Genomic DNA, 20,502 nt, shown 5'->3' with positions numbered 1-20,502 from the left:
ACAGCAAATATTAACAAAACCCAAATCACAGTCAGATTAACATAAATTCTTCACTAATGGCCTAATTACCTCCTAAAAGTTCCTCTTATCTGATTCAATGTGTCTGGCTTTCAACAAAAATTTAAAAGGTATGTCAAAGAACAAGAAAAGTCTGAAGAGAAAAAGTAAGTATCAGAGTCAGACTGCAGCATGACACTAATATTGGTGTTATCAGAGACTTAAAAATAATTATATGTTAAGGGCTCTAATGGAAAATGTGAACAACAAGAAAAAAACAAATGTTTAATGTAATCAGAGAGATTTAAACTCTAAGAAATAATCAAAAGGAAATTTAAGAAATAAAAAAGTTTAATAGAAATAACAAAAGGCCTCCATGTGTTCTTCAGGAGACCTGAAACAACTGAGGAACATGAATGTAGACAAACAGAAATTTCCCAAATTGAAAAGTAAAGAGGAAATAAAATTTTAAAAAAGAGGAGACATTCAAGAATCGTGGCATAACTTCAAACTATGTAACATTCACATAACTGCAATACAAGACAGGAAAAACAGAATGGAGTAGAAGAAATATTTTAAATAGTAGTGAATGAAAATGTTTCAAAATTAATGACAGACACAAAACCACAGATCCAGGAAGCTCAGAGAACACAAAGCAGAAAATACACCAAACATACACACACCCCCCTAAACATATAAAACTTTAACTGCTGAAAACCACAAACAAAAAGAAAACCTTGAAAGAAGTTGGGGACCAACAAGAAGAAACACCAAATCTAAAGGAACAAGACTATCAATTACATTGTACTTATACAATAGGCTAAATTAATTACTTTCCTATATACCAACAACCAATAATTATATTTTGAATTTATATATATACATATATACATACACATATGTGTGTGTGTGTATATATGTATATATATATATAATTTACAATAGCACCAGAAGTTTGAAATACTCAGGTACAAATCTAAAATATATGTATATATATATATATAGATATCTGTATACAGAGTACAGCAATGAGATGAGAAATTTAAGAAATCTAAATGAAGAGATATTCCATGTTTACACTGGAAAATTTTGAACTGTTAAGATATTCATCTTCTTGATCTATAGATTTAATGTATTTCTAAATGATATTCTATCAAGCTATTTTGTGAATATCTTCAGGCTGATTCTGAAGTTTATATGGAAAGGCAAAACGTCAAGGATAGACAATATAATACTGAAGAAGAAAAACAAAGATGGAAGACTGACATTCCAGAACTTCAAGACTTACTATGAGCTACAGTAATCATCAGGACTGGAAAAGGTCAGTTTTCACTCCAATCCCTAAGAAAGTCAATGCCAAAGAATGCTCAAACTACTGCACAATTGCACTCATCGCACATGCTAGCAAAGTAATGCTCAAAATTCTCCAAGCCAGGCTTCAATAATACATGAACCATGAACTCCCAGATGTTCAAGCTGATTTTAGAAAAGGCCAAGGAACCAGAGATCAAATTGCCAACATCTGCGGAATCATCAAAAAAGCAAGAGAGTTCCAGAAAAAATATCTATTTCTACTTTATTGACCATGCCAAAGCCTTTGACTGTGTGGATCACAATAAACTGTGGAAAATTCTGAAAGAGATGGGAATACCAGACCACCTGACCTGCCTCTTGAGAAACCTGTATGCAGGTCAGGAAGCAACAGTTAGAACTGGACATGGAACAACAGACTGGTTCCAAATAGGAAAAACAGGAAAAGGAGTATGTCAAGGCTGTATATTGTCACCCTGCTTATTTAACTTATATGCAGAGTACATCATGAGAAACGCTGGGCTGGATGAAACACAAGCTAGAATCAAGATTGCCGGGAGAAATATCAATAACCTCAGATATGCAGATGACACCACCCTTATGGCAGAAAGTGAAGAAGAACTAAAGAGCCTCTTGATGAAAGCGAAAGAGGAGAAACTGGAGCCCATCATACAGAGTGAAGTAAGCCAGAAAGATAAAGACCAATACAGTATACTAACGCATACATATGGAATTTAGAAAGATGGTAACGATAACCCTATGTGCAAAACAGAAAAAGAGACACAGATGTACAGAACAGAATTTTGGACATGTGGGAGAAGACGAGGGTGGGATGTTTCGAGAGAACAGCATCGAAACATGTATATTATCTAGGGTGAAACAGATCACCAGCCCAGGTTGGATGCATGAAACAAATGCTTGGGCCTGGTGCACTGGGAAGACCCAGAGGAATTGGGTGGAGAGGGAGATGGGAGGGGGGATCGGGATGGGGAATACATGTAAATCCATGGCTGATTCATGTCAATGTATGACAAAAACCACTACAATATTGTAAAGTAATTAGCCTCCAACTAATAAAAATAAATTGAAAAAAAAAAAGAAAGTGAAAGAGGAGAGTGAAAAGGTTGGCTTAAAGCTCAACATTCAGAAAACAAAGATCATGGCATCTGGTCCCATCACTTCATGGCACATAGATGGGGAAACAATGGAAACAGTGGCAGATGTTAATTTCCTGGGCTCCAAAAATCACTGCAGAAGGTGACTGCAGTCAGGAAATTAAATGACACTTACTCCTTGGAAGGGAAGTCATGACCAACCTAGACAGCATATTAAAAAGCAGAGATATTACTTGGCCAACAAAGGCCCATCTAGTCAAGGCTATGGTTTTTCCAGTAGTCATGTATAGATATGAGAGTTGGACCATAAAGAAAGCTGAGTGCTGAAGAATTGATGCTTTTGGACTGTGGTATTGGAGAAGACTCTTGAGAGTCCCTTGGACTGCAAGGAGATCCAACCAGTCCATCCTAAAGGAGATCAGTCCTGAATATTCACTGGAATGACTGATGTTGAAGCTGAAACTCCAATACTTTGGCCACCTCATGCGAAGAGCTGACTCATTTGAAAAGACCCTGATGCTGGGAAAGATTGGAGGCAGGAGGAGAAGGGGACGACAGAGGATGAGATGGCTGGATGGCATCACCAACTCAATGGACGTAAGCTCCAGGAGTTGGTGATTGACAGGGAGACCTGGCCTGCTGCAGTCCATGGGGTCGCAAAGAGTCGGACACGACTGAGTGACTAAACTGAAAAGAACTGACAATAATCAAGAGAGTGTGGTATTGATGAAAAAATAAACACATAGATCAATGGAACAAAATAGAGAGTCCAGAAAAAGGCTCACACAAACACAGTCAACTGATCTTTGATAGAAGAGCAAAGACAGTTCAAGGTAGAACTACCTTACAAGATGTGATGCTGGAACAATAGGCTATCCATATTCGAAAAAACTAAATTTAGCCTCTGTTATGGACTGAATGTTTGTTCTACCAAAATAAATCCATTCTAAAATAAAATGTTTATTTAAAAAAAAAAAATGAGTTCAGTACCATGGCCATGGGTGCCCATTGGCTGCAGTATCAGCAATGATGACAGCAAATGTCTAGTGATATTGGGAATAGAAGCTGGTCATAGGATCTTGGCAGCATTTTGCCTTGACTATTTCTCCAACCAGTCCATTGATTCTGATGTTTGTAAATTTTTTTCTTGTCTAAGTTAATCATGGTCAGCTTTTTTGGTTTACATATAAAATCTTGACTTCTAAAGAAATCAGTGATGCAAATAAGAGAATCTTGGATTAGTTACTGGGCCCAGCTGAACTTAAACATACTGAAAGGAAATAGTCCTTGGAAACTATTGTTCCCCTTCAGCAGCAGTGATTGTTTAAAAGAAAATAAATTCTTGTCATGTCCCACTTCCCCAGCCTTCACACAATACACTCCTCCTTCACCATCTCCTAGACTATAAGTTAATTCAGAATCCAGCAATCCTCATAAAGAAATTATGAAATCAACCTGAGAAAACAGCAGCTTATACTCCAAATGAATTTTGAGGTTTTGCTATACTTTATTTGGAGATATTTGAGAGTATATATAGGAATAGATTCAGAGTGTAATAGAAGAAGAGAAGAACAGATTTTGAATTGATATTATTTTATCAAATAAATGTGCTTATCTGAGTGACTGGAAATCGTGTTAATTACTTGACAATGTATCTAAATTATAATAGAGATCTAAATTAAGACAAAAATGCCCTATGTCTGTTGATTTAAAATAGAAGATGAAACCCAGAAAATTAGGGAGTTGGAAATACTAGAGTAGATTTATCATGTGTCATGCATCTTCCAATCAGATCCTCAAAGAGGATCTAGAAGACTCTCAAAGAAATCAACATGGAATACAAACAGAATCCAGGTGATGCTTTGAAGTACCTCTAGGTATTACTATGTCTGCAAGTAAAAGTAAATGAAAGATACTGTAGTTATCTAGCTACATTATTTAGTAAGTTCTTGTTGAGCATTTATTTAACAATTCATATAGTTAAAAAATTCAGTTTATCTGTCTCACTGGCCTTATTTCAACTGTTCAAAAGTCACAGGTAGGCAGTAGTTATGATACTGTAAAATGAGGATACAGAACAGCTTCCTCAATGCAGGAAGTTCTGCTGACAGTACTACCTCTATGCAATGTTGTTTAAGGGTTCTGTATTCTGAGAAACAAAGATTTGGGACACCTCATTGGATAAGGATTACCAATTAAATGAGATATTGGCTGAAAGCAAAGAAAACATGGAAAGTGAAAGTCATAAACACTGGTAAGGCCTCATTAACAACTCTAGAAACAAAGTCTATAGCATCTCTATAAATTTCTTATTATTCATACACACAGTTATTTAAGCTAAACATTTCTTTTTTTCCCTTCTTTTTTCCTTGATTATTGAAAATAAGGTATGTTGGTTGTTAAACATATTTTAGTCCATAAGATACAGAATATTAAGATCTGAATTAAGATCAGAATATTAAGATCAAAGTAACTGTGTATGGTGCTGGATGTTTACTGTGTATGGTGACGGATGTTAATTACGTTAATTGTGATGTTTATTTCACAATTTATATAAAACATCAAATTGTATGTCTTTTTTTTTTTTCAAATTATATGTCTTAAATACAATTTTTGTCAATTATACCTCAATAAAGCTGAAAAAAAAAAGAGTAAAATATGGTGTACTCTTCTGGGGAAGATAGAGGGGTAAGAGAAAGCATATATATTGTATATATATATTAATATACATACATATGTCTAAGCCTCATTAAGAGGCTTAAGACTCAGAACTGGCACATTATCAGTTCTATTATATATTATTGAGCAGTAGAAGCTATAGTTTAACAAGGCCAGTCCAGATTCAAAAGATCTTTGAATGATGAGTGAATGTATAGGGAAAGGTGAGCATTGGGGTCATTTTTGTGCTTAGTCTTAAAGATACTTATAATCAGATCAAGATTTTATAACAAAAGAAATGGAGGTAGGCCTATAAAGCAAAATGTTGTAAAACCTTAGCTTTCATTATCACAGCATTGTAGGGGCAGACACACATGAAGATATAGGAAGTAATAAAGATAGGAAATCAGATTAAGGTCACTGAAGATAATCAGTGACAAAGCTCATATCCTTTTCAACTGAGTGAAAACCTGGAATTGGTGAAACGAGAAGCACGGTCTAACATGTAATGAAAGGGTTTTGTACCTAAACAGTGAAATAATACACTGAGGAAGTGCAAAATATTTCAGTGTGCTTGATTAACAGGTTAACCTACACTGAAAGTAAATATCACATTAAGACTAAACGAATAAATCACGCTTCTATTATCCCTCAAACAAAAAACTATGATCTACAGTATCAAAGATGCATGTGTGTTTAGTTGCTCAGTCATGTCTGACTCTTTTGAGACCCTTTGGATTGTAGCCAGCCAGGCTCCTCTCTCCATGGGATTTTTCAGGCAAGAATACAGGAGTGGGTTGCCAAATGCCTTCTCCAGGGGATATTCCTGACCCAGGGATTGAACTTGAGTCTCCTGTGCCTCCTGCATTGCAGGCAGATTCTTACTCACTGAGCCATCATGGAAGCCATCAGAGAAAAAGGAGAGGAAGGCTGTCTGCTCCTCCATAGGGTATTTTCTGTCTTTTTTCCCCTTCTGCTTTATTGCACAAGTAGAATTTTTTAAGGAAGCCAATATAAATTACCAATTATCATTTATTTAGGAAAATATATAGGCATCACAAAAGAATACATAGACATAAAAAAACTCAAAATGCACAAATCAAATTTGTAATAAGCAAAACATGAATATTTATTTTTTGACTCTGTGGTTACTGCTATGCTACCTCTAAGGCAAAATAAAATTTCTCATCTGGAGTTCAAAATGATAGTTAATCCCTAAAAATACAGAAGAAACAAGAAAGAAGTGATGGAATTATCATTTGGTCATGCATTAGATCTCTATGAAAATGTGCCTCTATTGTTGATTGATCATTATAAGCCTTTAAGTTTCTGGATTTCTTTTTCACTGAAGTGTAATATTTGATTTTAAAGGACATATAAAGCAAAGGATGATGCTTCACTTGCTGCAAAGATCATCAGTTCAGTTCAGTTGCTCAGTCGTGTCCTACTCTTTGTGACCCCATGGACTGCAGCACGACAGGCCTCCCTGTCCATCACCAACTCCCAGAGTTTGCTCAAACTCGTGTCCATTGAGTCAGTGATGCCATAGAACCATCTCATCTTCTGTTGTCCCCGTCTCCTCCCACCTTCAATCTTTCCCAGCATCAGGGTCTTTTCAAATGAGTTCTTCCCATCAGGTGGCTAAAGTAGCAAATATTATGATAAACACCAAACAAGTAAGTTTTTCATTTTTATAAAAGTTGAAATAAGTGCATGATAATTTCAGGTTGAATGCCTAATCCAGGTGTTGGGCCCAAACAAGAGGCAAAATATTAACCCTCTGGTCCTCTGTTTTTAAACAAAAAATATTCTGAATTAAGAATCCTGATGAATATCAGTCAAGTTTCCACCTTGTAAAATTCTATGATATAACATATAATTTGATAGATTTAAATAAAAGGTGCATAACCTATCACCAAAATCTAGAAATTTAAGGAATAACAATGCAACATAATGCCTAAAGGGTTATCTTTTCAAAAAGATTCATACTTCATTCTCCTTATTCTTAATTTTATTTTCATACTCCAAGAGGCAAGAATATTTATGTGAGCTGAAATAAGCTTTTTTAGAAAAGAGGCACATAACACTGATCAACAATCTTCAGAAAATAATTCCTTGTGTCCTGGAATGATTCAGTGCTAGAAGTGTTGATATTAAAAAGCCTAGCTCGTGCTCATGTGGGAAGCATCCACCAGTGTCTATTTTCACTTTCAAAAATCACCCACTAGGGTTTATAGATGGCAAAGACATAAATGAGTAACTTGTTCTCAGAGGCCTAGTGGGTTTGTCACGAAGCTTTTCTATATAAATAAAAGAGACACAGAGAATGGAAATTGCATTATTTTTAGTGCTGTGTTAAAGGGAAAGGTCAAGTTAACCCCTTAAGAATTCAATGAGCAACATGATGTACTATGTGTCCAGCAAAGCAATCCCCGAATGGCCCTTATGGACATCTGGTGTAAATCATCCATCTTTTTGCCCCATTAAAATCAGTGGCACCTCATTAAACAGTTAAAGCAGCTGAGTGCACACATTATTTGGTTTTCAAGGAGTTAACGGAAATAGCTGTAGGGATCAGGAAGGTTTTTGTCTTCAAGTGTTCACAGTCACCCAGACAAAGAAGCTGGTTGAAGCATTTCAAGAAGATCTACTTTCCCTGTCAAGGTGAGAAAGGTATAGCCATTTTTGAAATGGGATTAAAAAAAAATCATCTCTATCTCCTGCAGCCCCTCATATTGCTAGCAATTACATCTTTTGGGGTCTGATAATTCTCTGGTCAGTAACAGTGCTGTCATATGTACCTTAACCCTGACCCGAAAGAATCAGTGAGTTGCTAAGAGGATATTTCAACCAAACCAGATGAGTATTTTGAAGTGTCACATTGTGGTGACCCCAATCACTCAGCCTTTAAGACAGGGAAGTTTGGTAGCTTGAAAGCAAGGACCTGCACTTTCTTTGACCAAATAAAGTGACTTAGGAGCACAATTGGGTTGTATTATTTAATGCTCTGATCCCGCCTTTCCTGATGTTCCCTGTCTTTCTCCATAGTTCTTTCTGTTTTCTTGCTGAGCATCTTTAAAAGCATGTCTACTGTGGCCTTGCAAAGTGAAACATTGCAGGCAACTAGATCAGCCTTTTGAAAATTACCTATAAAAACACCTTTAGTTGAAGAGCAGCAACAGTGGTGGAAAAAAGTACCAGGTGACATACACTACGTTGCCTATGACACAGAACTGCGTACAAGTCTCTATATACCTTATATTTTCACAATATAAAACATATCAAATTGTAATAAACAACCAATTGCTACTCTATTATTGTTGTTGTTCAGTCACTAAGTCGTGTTTGACTCTTTGCAACACTGCAGACTGTAGCCTGCCAGGCTCCTCTGTCCATGGGAGTCTCCAGGCAAGAATACTGGAGTGAATAGACATTTCCTCCTTCAGGTGATTTTCCTGACCCAGGAATCTAACTGGTGTCTCTTGTGTCTCCTGCATTGCGACCATGAATCTTTGGTCACTGAGCCACCAAAATCTTTTGCCACTGAGCCACCAGGAAGCCCTGTCTCTCTGTAGAGTAACTTACATATTTGCTCATCTCTGTTACACTTTCTCAATGGTTAGCAGTAAGTCCGTAAAAATGCATGAAATCATTGTTCAATTGAAATGGATCACCGATTTAGTTAAGCCTGGAGCACCACTGAAACATGTCCATGGTTTAACATTCTTGCAGCTTTAAGAGAAAAAAAATTCCTCTATGCACACTAGTATCTGCAAGAACTCTACCTCATATCTACACATCTCTACATGGGATGTTCCTTACAGCTAGCAATTGGTATCCATCATATTGACAATGTTCTAATAGTAACGGTGTTTTTTTCCCATGAAAGAACTTTCAGTCACAAGTAGCAGAAATATAAATTGATATGTTATGTTCAGGAAGGCACATAAATGTTATCTATATCTTAAAAAGATGCAAACACATTGATCATCAAATCCACTTTTTCAGGATTTTTACTATTGAAACTATTTGAGAATATGCATCAAGCCTTATTACTTACAAGGTTATTCATTACAACATTGCTTGAAATAGTGAAAACAGAGTTATAATTTGTCTTTGCAGAAATTTCACTAAATAAATTATGGTATATCCATACAATAAACTATGAAACCATTAAAAATGGGATTGTTGTATAATAATTATATACAAAAGCTATGGTTTTAGCAAAGAAGTAGGTTACAAGAAATGCATTTCTAAATATCTCAATGTGTATTTGTGCACATGTACACACAGAAATTGATGACTGGATCTATATATTCCGTAAACATATGATGATGTATAGGTATTAGAATTAGAAATAGAATATGTTTTCTTTGCCTATTTCTAAATTTTCTATGATTAACAGGTTGCCATTAGTATCTATAGAGTTTCAGAAAACCAAACCAAAGCTAGTTCATACCAGAAAATATATATATTTAGGGGCTCAGATAACTGAAAAGCCAGATAAGCTGCTTTCCAGGCAAATTTCCATCTTATAAATGGAGGGGATTCGAACTTCAACAATGAAATATGGTGAACAAAAGTGAAATTTTTCAGTGTGGTTGATTAACTAACTCACATAGAAAGTGACGTTCACTGTTCCACCCTCTCCATTCTCTGCTCTGCTTCTGGGTTGTTGATCCTGTTCTCAAGCATTTTCTACCCTTGCAATTGCAAGATGGCTCTGGCAATTTCCAAGGCTCTACTCTTCTTTCTTTAAGCCCAAAAGGGAAAAGAAAGCCCAAGTCCCGGTATTCCAAGCAAAAGTCTAGAGACTCCAACAAGACGTACAGGTTTTAAAGTGCTCACTCCAAATCCCCTCTCTGTTAAAAGATGTCAGTTAATGTGCTGACAGGATTAAACAATTCCAGGTCACCTCTAGGAGCTGAGTGTGGCATCAATCTCATGCAAACCACTTAGCTGAGACTAGAAAAGAGGGCAATTTAGTTTCTGAAAGATATCAAAGGGCTGCTCCCAGAAGAGATAAAAAGTCCTGACATAAGAAGCATAAACAACTACTGTAAACACATAAGATACCAGTAATATTAGAAAAATAAAAGTTACTATGGTAAGATATACAATTTTGTCTCACAAAACCATCTGTATCTTAAGGACATAAAGCAACTTCCCACACTTTCAAAAGCAGGCAACCTCCTGGAGCTGTTCATCAATAAAAGAGTGCAGTCATTACAATTTATCTGTAACTTACACTTTCTGTACCTCCCTACTTTTCAAGGTTTATGCTTTCTCCAAGCTTCCCTCTGGAGTATACTCCTTAGCCATGCTCAACACAGACAATGCCTCCTGTTTTCAACCCTCATTTATACTACTTGATCAACAAGCTTCAGAGCTTCCCAATTATCCTTTAAAAGATACACATGATCAGCTGCTCTAACTAATAATACCACTAAACAGCTCTGGTTTGGTGGTGGTTTAACCTCTAAGTCGTGTCCGACTCTTGCAACCCCCATGGACTGTAGCCCTCCAGGCTCCTGTGTCCAGGGGATTCTCCAGGCAAGAATACTGGAGTGGGTTGCCATTTCATTCTCCAGGGGATCTTTCCCACCCAGGAATTGAACCCCGGTCCCCTGCATTGCAGGCAGATTCTTTACCGACTGAGCTATGCGGGAATCCCAACATCTCTCCATAGAAGAGCACATAATTTGTGTCAGGTGAAGATTATCTCTAATTCTAACAATGACTCTACCAGGTAGGTGTTATTATCCCCATTTATAAATAAATTTTCACTGAGTTAGACAAAGCTGTAGTCCATATTGATTTCCCTGGTGGCTCAGATGGTAAAGCGTCTGCCTACAATGTGGGAGATCTGGGTTCGATCCCTGGGTCAGAAAGATCCTCTGAAGAAGGAAATGGCAGCCCACTCCAGTACTTTTGCCTGGAAAATCCCATGGATGGAGGAGCCCTGTAAGCTACAGTCTGGGAGGCGGAGAGGAGCCACTCCACGTTGAAGGTCGGGGGGTGGGGGGGGGGGGGCGGCTGTGAGGAGATACCCTCATCCAAGGTAAGGAGCAGCAGCTGTGCTTTGCTGGAGCAGCCATAAAGAGATACCCCACATCCAAGGTAAGAAAAACCCAAGTAAGATGGTAGGTGTTGCGAGAGGGCATCAAAGGGCAGACACACTGAAACCATAATCACAGAAAACTAGCCAATCTGATCACAGGACCACAGCCTTGTCTAACTCAGTGAAACTAAGCCATGCCGTGTGGGGCCACCCAAGACGGTCAGGTCATGGTGGAGAGGTCTGACAGAATGTGGTCCACTGGAGAAGGGAATGGCAAACCACTTCAGTATTCTTGCCTTGAGAACCTCATGAACAGTATGAAAAGGCAAAATGATACGATACTGAAAGAGGAACTCCCCAGGTCGGTAGGTGCCCAATATGTTACTGGAGATCAGTGGAGAAATTACTCCAGAGAGAATGAAGGGATGGAGCCAAAGCAAAACCAATACCCAGTTGTGGATATGACTGGTGATAGAAGCAAGGTCCGATGCTGTAAAGAGCAATATTGCATAGGAACCTGGAATGTTAGGTCCATGAATCAAGGCAAATTGGAAGTGGTCAAACAGGAGATGGTAAGAGTGAATGTCAACATTCTAGGAATCAGTGAACTAAAATGGACTGGAATGGGTGAATTTAACTCAGATGACCATTTTATCTACTACTGTGGAAAGGAATCCCTTAGAAGAAATGGAGTAGCCATCATGGTCAACAAAAGAGTCCAAAATGCAGTACTTGGATGCAATCTCAAAAATGACAGAATGATCTCTGTTCATTTCCAAGGCAAACCATTCAATGTCACGGTAATCCAAGCCTATGCCCCAACCAGTAACACTGAAGAAGCTGAAGTTGAATGGTTCTATGAAGAACTGCAAGACCTTTTAGAATTAACACCCCAAAAAGATGTCCATTTCATTATAGGGGACTGGAATGAAAAAGTAGGAAGTCAAGAAACACCTGGAGTAACAAGCAAATTTGGCCATGGAGTATGGAATGAAGCAGAGCAAAGGCTAATAGAGGTTTGCCAAGAGAACGCACGGGTCATAGCAAACAACCTCTTCCAACAACACAAGAGAAGACTCTACACATGGACATCACCAGATGGTCAATGCCGAAATCAGATTGATTATATTCTTTGCAGCCAAAGATGGAGAAGCTTTATACAGTCAGCAAAAACAAGACCAGGAGCTGACTGTGGCTCAGATCATGAACCCCTTATTGCCAAATTCAGGCTTAAATTGAAGAAAGTAGGGAAACCACTAGACCCTTCAGGTATGACCTAAATCAAATCCCTTATGAATATACAGTGGAAGTGAGAAATAGATTTAAGGGACTAGATCTGATAGACAGCATGCTTGATGAACTATGGATGGAGGTTCATGACATTATACAGGAGACAGGGATCAAGACCATCCCCATGTAAAAGAAATGCAAAAAGGCAAAATGGCTGTCTGAGGAGGCCTTACAAATAGCTGTGAAAAGAAAAGAAGTGAAAAGCAAAGGAGAAAATGAAAGATATTCCATTTGAATGCAGAGTTCCAAAGAATAGCCAGGAGAGATAAGAAGAAAGCCTTCCTCAGCGATCAGTGCAAAGAAATAGAGGAAAACAACAGAATGGGAAAGACTAGAGATCTCTTTAAGAAAATTAGAGATACCAAGGGAACATTTCATGCAAAGAGGGGTTTGATAAAGTACAGAAATGGTATGGACCTAACAGAAGAAGAAGATATTAAGAAGAGGTGGCAAGAATACACAGAAGAACTGTACGAAAAAGATCTTCATGACCCAGATAATCACAATGGTGTGAACACTCACGTAGAGCCAGACATCCTGGAATGTGAAGTCAAATGGGCCTTGGAAAGCATCACTGTGAACAAAGCTAGGGGAGGTGATGGAATTCCAGTTGAGCTATTTCAAATCCTGAAAGATGATGCTGTGAAAGTGCTGCACTCAATATGCCAGCAAATTTGGAAAACTCAGCAGTGGCCACAGGACTGGACAAGGTCAGTTTTCATTCCAATCCCAAAGAAAGGCAATGCCAAAGAATGCTCAAACTACTGCACAATTGCACTCATCGCACATGCTAGTAAAGTAATGCTCAAAATTCTCCAAGCCAGGCTTCAGCAATACGTGAACCATGAAATTCCAGATGTTCAAGCTGATTTTAGAAAAGGCAGAGGAAACAGAGATCAAATTGCCAACATCTGCAGGATCATCAAAAAAGCAAGATAGTTCCAGAAAAATATCTATTTCTATTTTATTGACTATGCCAAAGCCTTTGACTGTGTGGATCACAATAAACTGTGGAAAATTCTGAAAGAGATGGGAATACCAGACCACCTGACCTGCCTCTTGAGAAACCTGTATGCAGGTCAGGAAGCAACAGTTAGAACTGGACGTGGAACAACAGACTGGTTTCCAATAGGAAAAGGAGTACGTCAAGGCTGTATATTGTCACCCTGCTTATTTAACTTATATGCAGAGAATATCATGAGAAATGCTGGGCTGGATGAAGTATAAGCTGGAATCAAGATTGCTGGGAGAAATATCAATAACCTCAGATATGCAGATGACACCACCCTTATGGCAGAAAGTGAAGAGGAACTAAAAAGCCTCTTGATGAAAGTGAAAGAGGAGAGTGGAAAAGTTGTCTTAAAGCTTAACAATCAGAAAACAAAGATAATGGCATCTGGTCCCATCACTTCATGGGAAATAGGTAGGGAAACAATGGAAACAGTGTCCCACTTTATTTTTTGGGGCTCCAAAAACACTGCAGATGGTGATTGCAGCCATTAAATTAAAAGACGCTTACTCCTTGGAAGGAAAGTTATGACCAACCTAGATAGCATATTGAAAAGCAGAGACATTACTTTGCCAACAAATGTCTGTCTAGACAAGGCTATGGTTTTTTCAGTGGTTACGTATGGATGTGAGAGTTGAACTATGAAGAAATCTGAGCACCGAAAAATTGATGCTTTTGAACTGTGGTTTTGGAGAAGATTCTTGAGAGTCCCCTGGACTGCAAGGAGATCCAACCAGTCCATCCTAAAGGAGATCAGTCCTGGGTGTTCATTGGAAGGACTGATGCTGAAGCTGAAACTCCAATACTTTGGCCACCTCATGGGAAGAGTTGACTCATTTGATAAGACCCTGATGCTGGGAGGGTTTGGGGGCAGAGGGAGAAGGGGACGACAGGGGATGAGATGGCTGGATGACATCACCGACTTGATGGACATGAGTTTGGGTAAACTCCGGGAGTTGGTGATGGACAGGGAGGCCTGGCATGCTGTCATTCATGGGGTCACAAGGAGTCAGACATGAATGAGTGACTGAACTGAACTGAACTGTGGTCCATATGATCAGTTTGTTTAGTTTTCTGTGATTATGATTTTCATTCTGTCTGCCCTCTGATGGTAAGGATAAGAGGCTTATGGAAGCTTCCTGATGGGAGAAACTGACTGTGGGGTATACTGGGTCTTGTTTTGATGGGTGTGGCCATGCTCAGTAAATCTTTAATTCAACTTTCTGTTGATGGGCAGAGCTGTGTCCCCTCCCTGTTGTTTGGCCTGAGGCCAAACTATGGAAGGTAATGGCAACCTCCATCAGCAGGACTTGTGCATGCATTGTTGTTTTCACACTGTGAATTCACTTGTGCACACACTGCAGCAGGTCACTGTCCACCCACGCCTCTGCTAGACTCCTGGACACTCACAGGCAAGTCTGATTCAGTGTCTTGTGGGGATACTGTTTCTTTCTCCTGGCTCCTGGTACACACAAGCTTTTGTTTGTGCCCTCCAAGGGTCTGTTTCCCCAGTCCTGTGGAAGTTCTGTAATCAAATCCCACTGGCCTTCGAAGTCAAATTCCCTGGGGGTTCTCAGTCCTTTTGCCAGACCCCCCAGGTTGGGAAACCTGTTGTGGGTTCTACTGCGAGAATTTATTGGTATAACTGTTCTGTAGTTTATGCGTTTTCTGTTTGGTGGTTCTATGGTGGGGCTGATGGCAACCTCCTCCAAGAGGGCTTATGACACTTATGCCACACTGCATGACCCAGGTAGCTGAAACCAGAGCCCCTGTCTCTGTGGCAGGCCACTGCTGACCTGTGCCTCTGCAGGAGACATTCAAACACTCAAAGGCAGGTCTGACTTAGTCTCCCTGGGCTGCTCGGTTTCCCGGGTATGCCACGAGAGCACAGTCCCAGGTCTGCCTTGTGTCTCCTCTGGGAAGCTGATCTCAGGCTGTGATGCTCCTGGCAGATGTCAACCATCCAGAATACCAGGAAGACATGGTTAGCAACTGGGAGCCTGCTCACAGTTTGGTGGAAGATGTCATCTCTGGGGCCGAGATTGCAGCAGTCCCTTGCCTTCCAGCTCTGGCTGTCCCGTGCCTGCCTCTCTGCCTCCAGGGAGGGAAGGCCCTATACAGCGGCAGGCTTGCTCTCCTTTGGTGTTTCGGTGAGTGTGCCAGGGGTGACCATGTGGTGTTACAGCCTTTAAAGGTCATGGCATCTGGTCTCATCACTTCATGGCAAATAGAAAAACAGTGGATACTGTGACAGACTTTATTTACTTGGGCTCCAAAATCACTGCAGATGGTGACTGCAGCCATGAAATTAAAAGATGCTTGGTTTTTTTGGGAAGAAAAGCTATCACCAACCTAGACAGCATATTAAAAAGCAGAGACATTGCTGTCTACTCAAAGGTCCGCCTACTCAAAGCTATGGTTTTTCCAGTAGTCATATATGGATGTGATAGTTAGACCATAAAGGAAGTTGAGGGCCAAAGAATCGATACCTTTGAACTGTGGTGTTGGTGAAGACTCTTGAGAGTCCCTTGGCCTGCGAAGAGATCAAACCAGTTAATTCTAAAGGAAATCAGTTCTGAATATTCATCAGAAGGACTGATGCTGAAACTGAAGCTCCAATACTTTGGCCACCCAATTCAAAGAAGTGACTCATTGGAAAAGACCCTGATACTGGGAAAGATTAAAGCCAGGAGGAGAAGGGGATGGCAGAGGATGAGATGATTGGATGGCATCACTGACTTGATGGACAAGAGTTTGAGCAAGCTTTGGGACAGGGAGGCCTGGCATGCTGCAGTCCATGGGGTTGCAAAGAGTCAGACATGACTAAGAGACTGAACTGACAGATAACTGAATTAGGAAAAAGACTCAGAAAATTTCAGTCCTTCAAGGTTAAACTTTTAGCAAATGGCTACAGCCAAGATTCAATCCCAGTTCATCTGGAATCAGAGTTTTGTCATAACCCCATGATGCACTATGCCCCAGGGCACAAAGTAAGCCTTGCACCCTGACCAAAGGATCTGAAAGCAGGACAGAAGTCCTTGTTAGTATGAAGGATAAGAGGAACTCTTCCTAATTTGTATTGCCATTCCACCAAGCTGAAATAAGTGACATTTAAAAATTTCTTAAAAAGTTTTTTTGTTTCAGAATTACTTAAATTTCTATCCCTAATACTAATCTTCCAAAGTGTGTCTTTGGGTTTGGCTGTCTCTGTAATGATAACGTTCAGCAAATTCATAATGAATACGGACGCAAAACACATCTGATTTCTGAGCATTTAGTGTTCTTGAATAGACTATTTTTCTTTTCCTTTTTTTTTTTTTTTTTGAGAGGGGGAGTAAATTACTCTACATGTTAGAATATGTAGTCCAGGCTCCAGATTTAAGGAGCCGGGGGACTGGAATCAAGATTATACTCAGAGGATGAACAAAGTCACGATGTTTTCAATGAAATATGTATTCATAAAACAATGTATTTATAGAATTATAGAACATTAGAGACTAAAGTGATATATTACAGGTAAGAACATTCAGTTCAGTTCAGTTGCTTAGTCATGTCTGATTAATTTGCGACCCCATGGACTGCAGCATGCCAGGCCTCCCTGTCTATCACCAACTCCCAGGGCTTACTCAAATTCATGTCCATTGAGTCGGTGATGCCATCCAACCATCTCATCCTCTGTCATTCCCTTCTCCTCTGGCCTTCGATCTTTCCCAGCATCAGGGTCTTTTCCAATGAGTCAGTTCCTCGCATCAGGTGTCCAAAGTATTGGAGATTCAGCTTCAACATCAGTCCTTCCAGTGAATATTCAGGACTGATCTCCTTTAGGATGGACTGGTTGGATCTCCTTGCAGTCCAAGGGACTCTCAAGAGTCTTCTCCAACACCACAGTTCAAAAGCATCAATTCTTCAGCACTCAGCTTTCTTTATGGTCCAACTCTCACATCCATACATGACTACTGGAAAAACCAAAGCTTTGACTAGACGAACCTTTTTTGGCAAAGTAATGTCGCTGCTTTTTAATATGCTCTCTAGGTTGGCCATAGCTTTTCTTTCAAGGAGCAAGTGTCTTTTAATTTCATGGCTGCAGTCACCATCTGCAGTGATTTTGGAGCCCAAAAACGTAAAGTCTCTCACTGTTTCCCCATCTATTTGCCATGAAGTGATGGGACCAGATGCCACGATTTTAGTTTTTTGAATGTTGAGCTTTAAGCCAACTTTTTCACTCTCCTCTTTCACTTTCATCAAGAGGCTCTTTAGTTCTTCTTCACTTCACGCCATAAGGGTGGTGTCATCTGCATATCTGAGGTAAATTATATTTCTCCCAGAAATCTTGATTCCAGCTTGTGCTTCATCAGTCCAACATTTCTCATGATGTACTCTGCATATAAGTTAAAAAAAAGCAGGATAACAATATACAGCTTTGACATACTCCTTTCCCAATTTGGAACCAGTCTGATGTTCCATGTCCAGTTTTAAATGTTGTTTGTTGACCTGCATACAGGTTTCTCAGGAGGCAAGTCTGGTGATCTGGTATTCCCATCACTTTAAGAATTTTCCACAGTTTGTGGTGATCCACACACATATATGAAAGTTCACAGTTCACAGAAATGGCACCACCACCATCCAGTTCTCCCAGAGTCAAATGGACTTTTTTGTTTTGTTTTTGTTAAATCACAAAGCTAGTTGTTGAGAAAAATCTGTCTTCTTAAAATGCAGTATTGTCTTAATTGTTCTTTCCAAAAGGAAAATGTATTAAAAATTAAAATAGAGCACAAGGAGTTTTCACCAAAACAATAATATGAATTTTACTTTTCAGTCTTTCTATTATCTGTAAAAATCATTAAACACTAATTAAAACCCCACAATAATGTCCTTTGCTTCATTATTTCTTTTAGTCAATGTATTTGGCTTTGTCCAAGTTCAGTATATTTTTAAAAATTCAAGTAGCTTAATAGAATATTTAAAAGCAAATAACCTCAAGATTTAAAATCCTTCCTCACTTGTTTATCCATCATTTCATTTAGTTGTTGAGATCTTAGAGTATTACTTCCCTGATTTTTCTTTGAAGAAGTAAAAATAGTGTTCAGCATTTCAAATTGTGTTTTCTATTTATGGGTACATTTATATATTACAAAGCTTGGTTCAAAATTGACACATTGTGAAATTGCCTGGTCTCCTATTTTCCAAAATGAGTAACTTCTTAGGCAAGTGAGATATATAGTTGACTATTTAGATGATTTTTCCAGAAAAAAATTTAGAACCACTTTATTTTGCTTATTTACGACCACCAAAAAAGTTGAACAAAGATGCATGATCTAAGTATCCAAAGAGAGGAAACATTCGATACAGTGGTTTGTAGCTCCCTCTTCCCCAGATCAGAAATGTAAATTATGATCCTTACTGTGCATTTCAGATTAAAGACACATGACACAAGAGTTGGCTTTAAATCCAAAGGGTCATAATGGAAAGTGTAACTTTTAAGTAATTCATCTTCCAGGATTGGTATCAGACTACTGTTATACTAGAGGAGACAGATGCAGAAAACCTGTGTCTCTAGCATCAGGGCTTTGATGTGGATTCTTCTTTTTTTCCTTTTCATAAAAATGTAACTTGAAAGAAAAGAGTAGCTCTACCTCTGAAAAACGATCCGACTCTATTAAGAAGCAGACAAGGCAGTAAGTTTAAAACAAAATTTAAGTGGGAGGGGGAGAAACAGCTGTAGGAATTAACCTAAAAGTTCAGTAAACCTTGCCAAGACATGTGACAGTGCTTAACTTGCCCAGGGTAGGGACTCTCCTTGGAGACCTCTCCAAACATTATCAAAAGCATTCCCTTTGAAAGAGGCCAACTCTTGATAATAATACAAGGGAATCAAACTCAGGCATCTCCCCATAATGAGATTCAGATTCCTCACAGACTTGGGAGTGTTGAAGGTTTAATTACCCAGTAAAACAAGAAAAATGCATTATACAGTAGAGATAAATGAATAAGAACACTAGGGAAACATGTTCCTCCATAAGTCATTTGGTCACATGATTTCTTCCCCATTTCCTTTCCCTATTATTATAGTCATTTTATTATACTGCCCCTAAAGACAGAGGGGCAGAAAAGCAAAATACTCTTAGCTTCCTCATAGTACCTCCTGGATTGAATGTATTAGGGCACAAGTTTCTGAAATGGCTTAAAGTTTTATAAAGCCTCCTTTTTTAGTATTTCACAGAGAGGAAAAAGCTGGTCACCATCAAGTACCATAAAACCAAGTAGGCAACAAAAATGGCAAGATAACAAGAAATTGGGGCTTCCCTGGTGGCTCAGTGGTAAAGGATCTGCCTGCCAATGCAGGAGACTCAGTTTTCATCCCTGGGCCTGAAAGATCTTCTGGAGAAGGAAATGGAAACCTACTCAAGTATTCTTGCGGGAAAATTCCATGGACAGAGAAGCCTAGCAGGCTACAGTCCATAGAGTCGCAAAAGAGTCAGACGTGACTAAAGAACAACAGCAACAAGAAACTGTGAACTGAATCTCTCTCCTCTGCCCCGCCCCCACCCTTATCCCCTCTCTCATTCTTTACAAGAGTAATTTTTCTGTGACTTGTTACTCTTTCAAGACTATATTAATCTTTGAAAAATACCTAAATTAGTTAAGACTCAGTACGAACGGCCAAGAACTAAATCACTCCTTTTCCACACCTCACCCAGGAGTTGATGGATTTTAAGTGATTTTCATTTTTCACCATGGACTCAAGCCTAGCCTCTTCTCCATATCTTCTGATCCCTTAACACTTCACTTTCCTGGAAACCTTTAAAGTTTGATTTTTACTTAAGAATGTGAAACCAAGTTTTGAAATAAGGATACAAAATTATGTGGTACAGATATAATAATAAGAGACACTGGAAATTTTTCCTTCCAAACTATTGAAGCACATTGGAATATGTTACCAAGGAAAATCATAGTGACATAAATGTCCAGAAGTTATACAATATGAGACTAATAGTAAGTTTTGGACACAAATGAATAAAATAAAAATAGAAGAGAAAAACCTTTATATTGCTGTATTTATA

The sequence above is a fragment of the Dama dama genome, chromosome 12 (genome assembly GCF_033118175.1).
Source record: "Dama dama isolate Ldn47 chromosome 12, ASM3311817v1, whole genome shotgun sequence".
In the NCBI taxonomy this organism is placed as follows: domain Eukaryota; kingdom Metazoa; phylum Chordata; class Mammalia; order Artiodactyla; family Cervidae; genus Dama; species Dama dama.
This window is presented reverse-complemented; position numbering follows the sequence as displayed.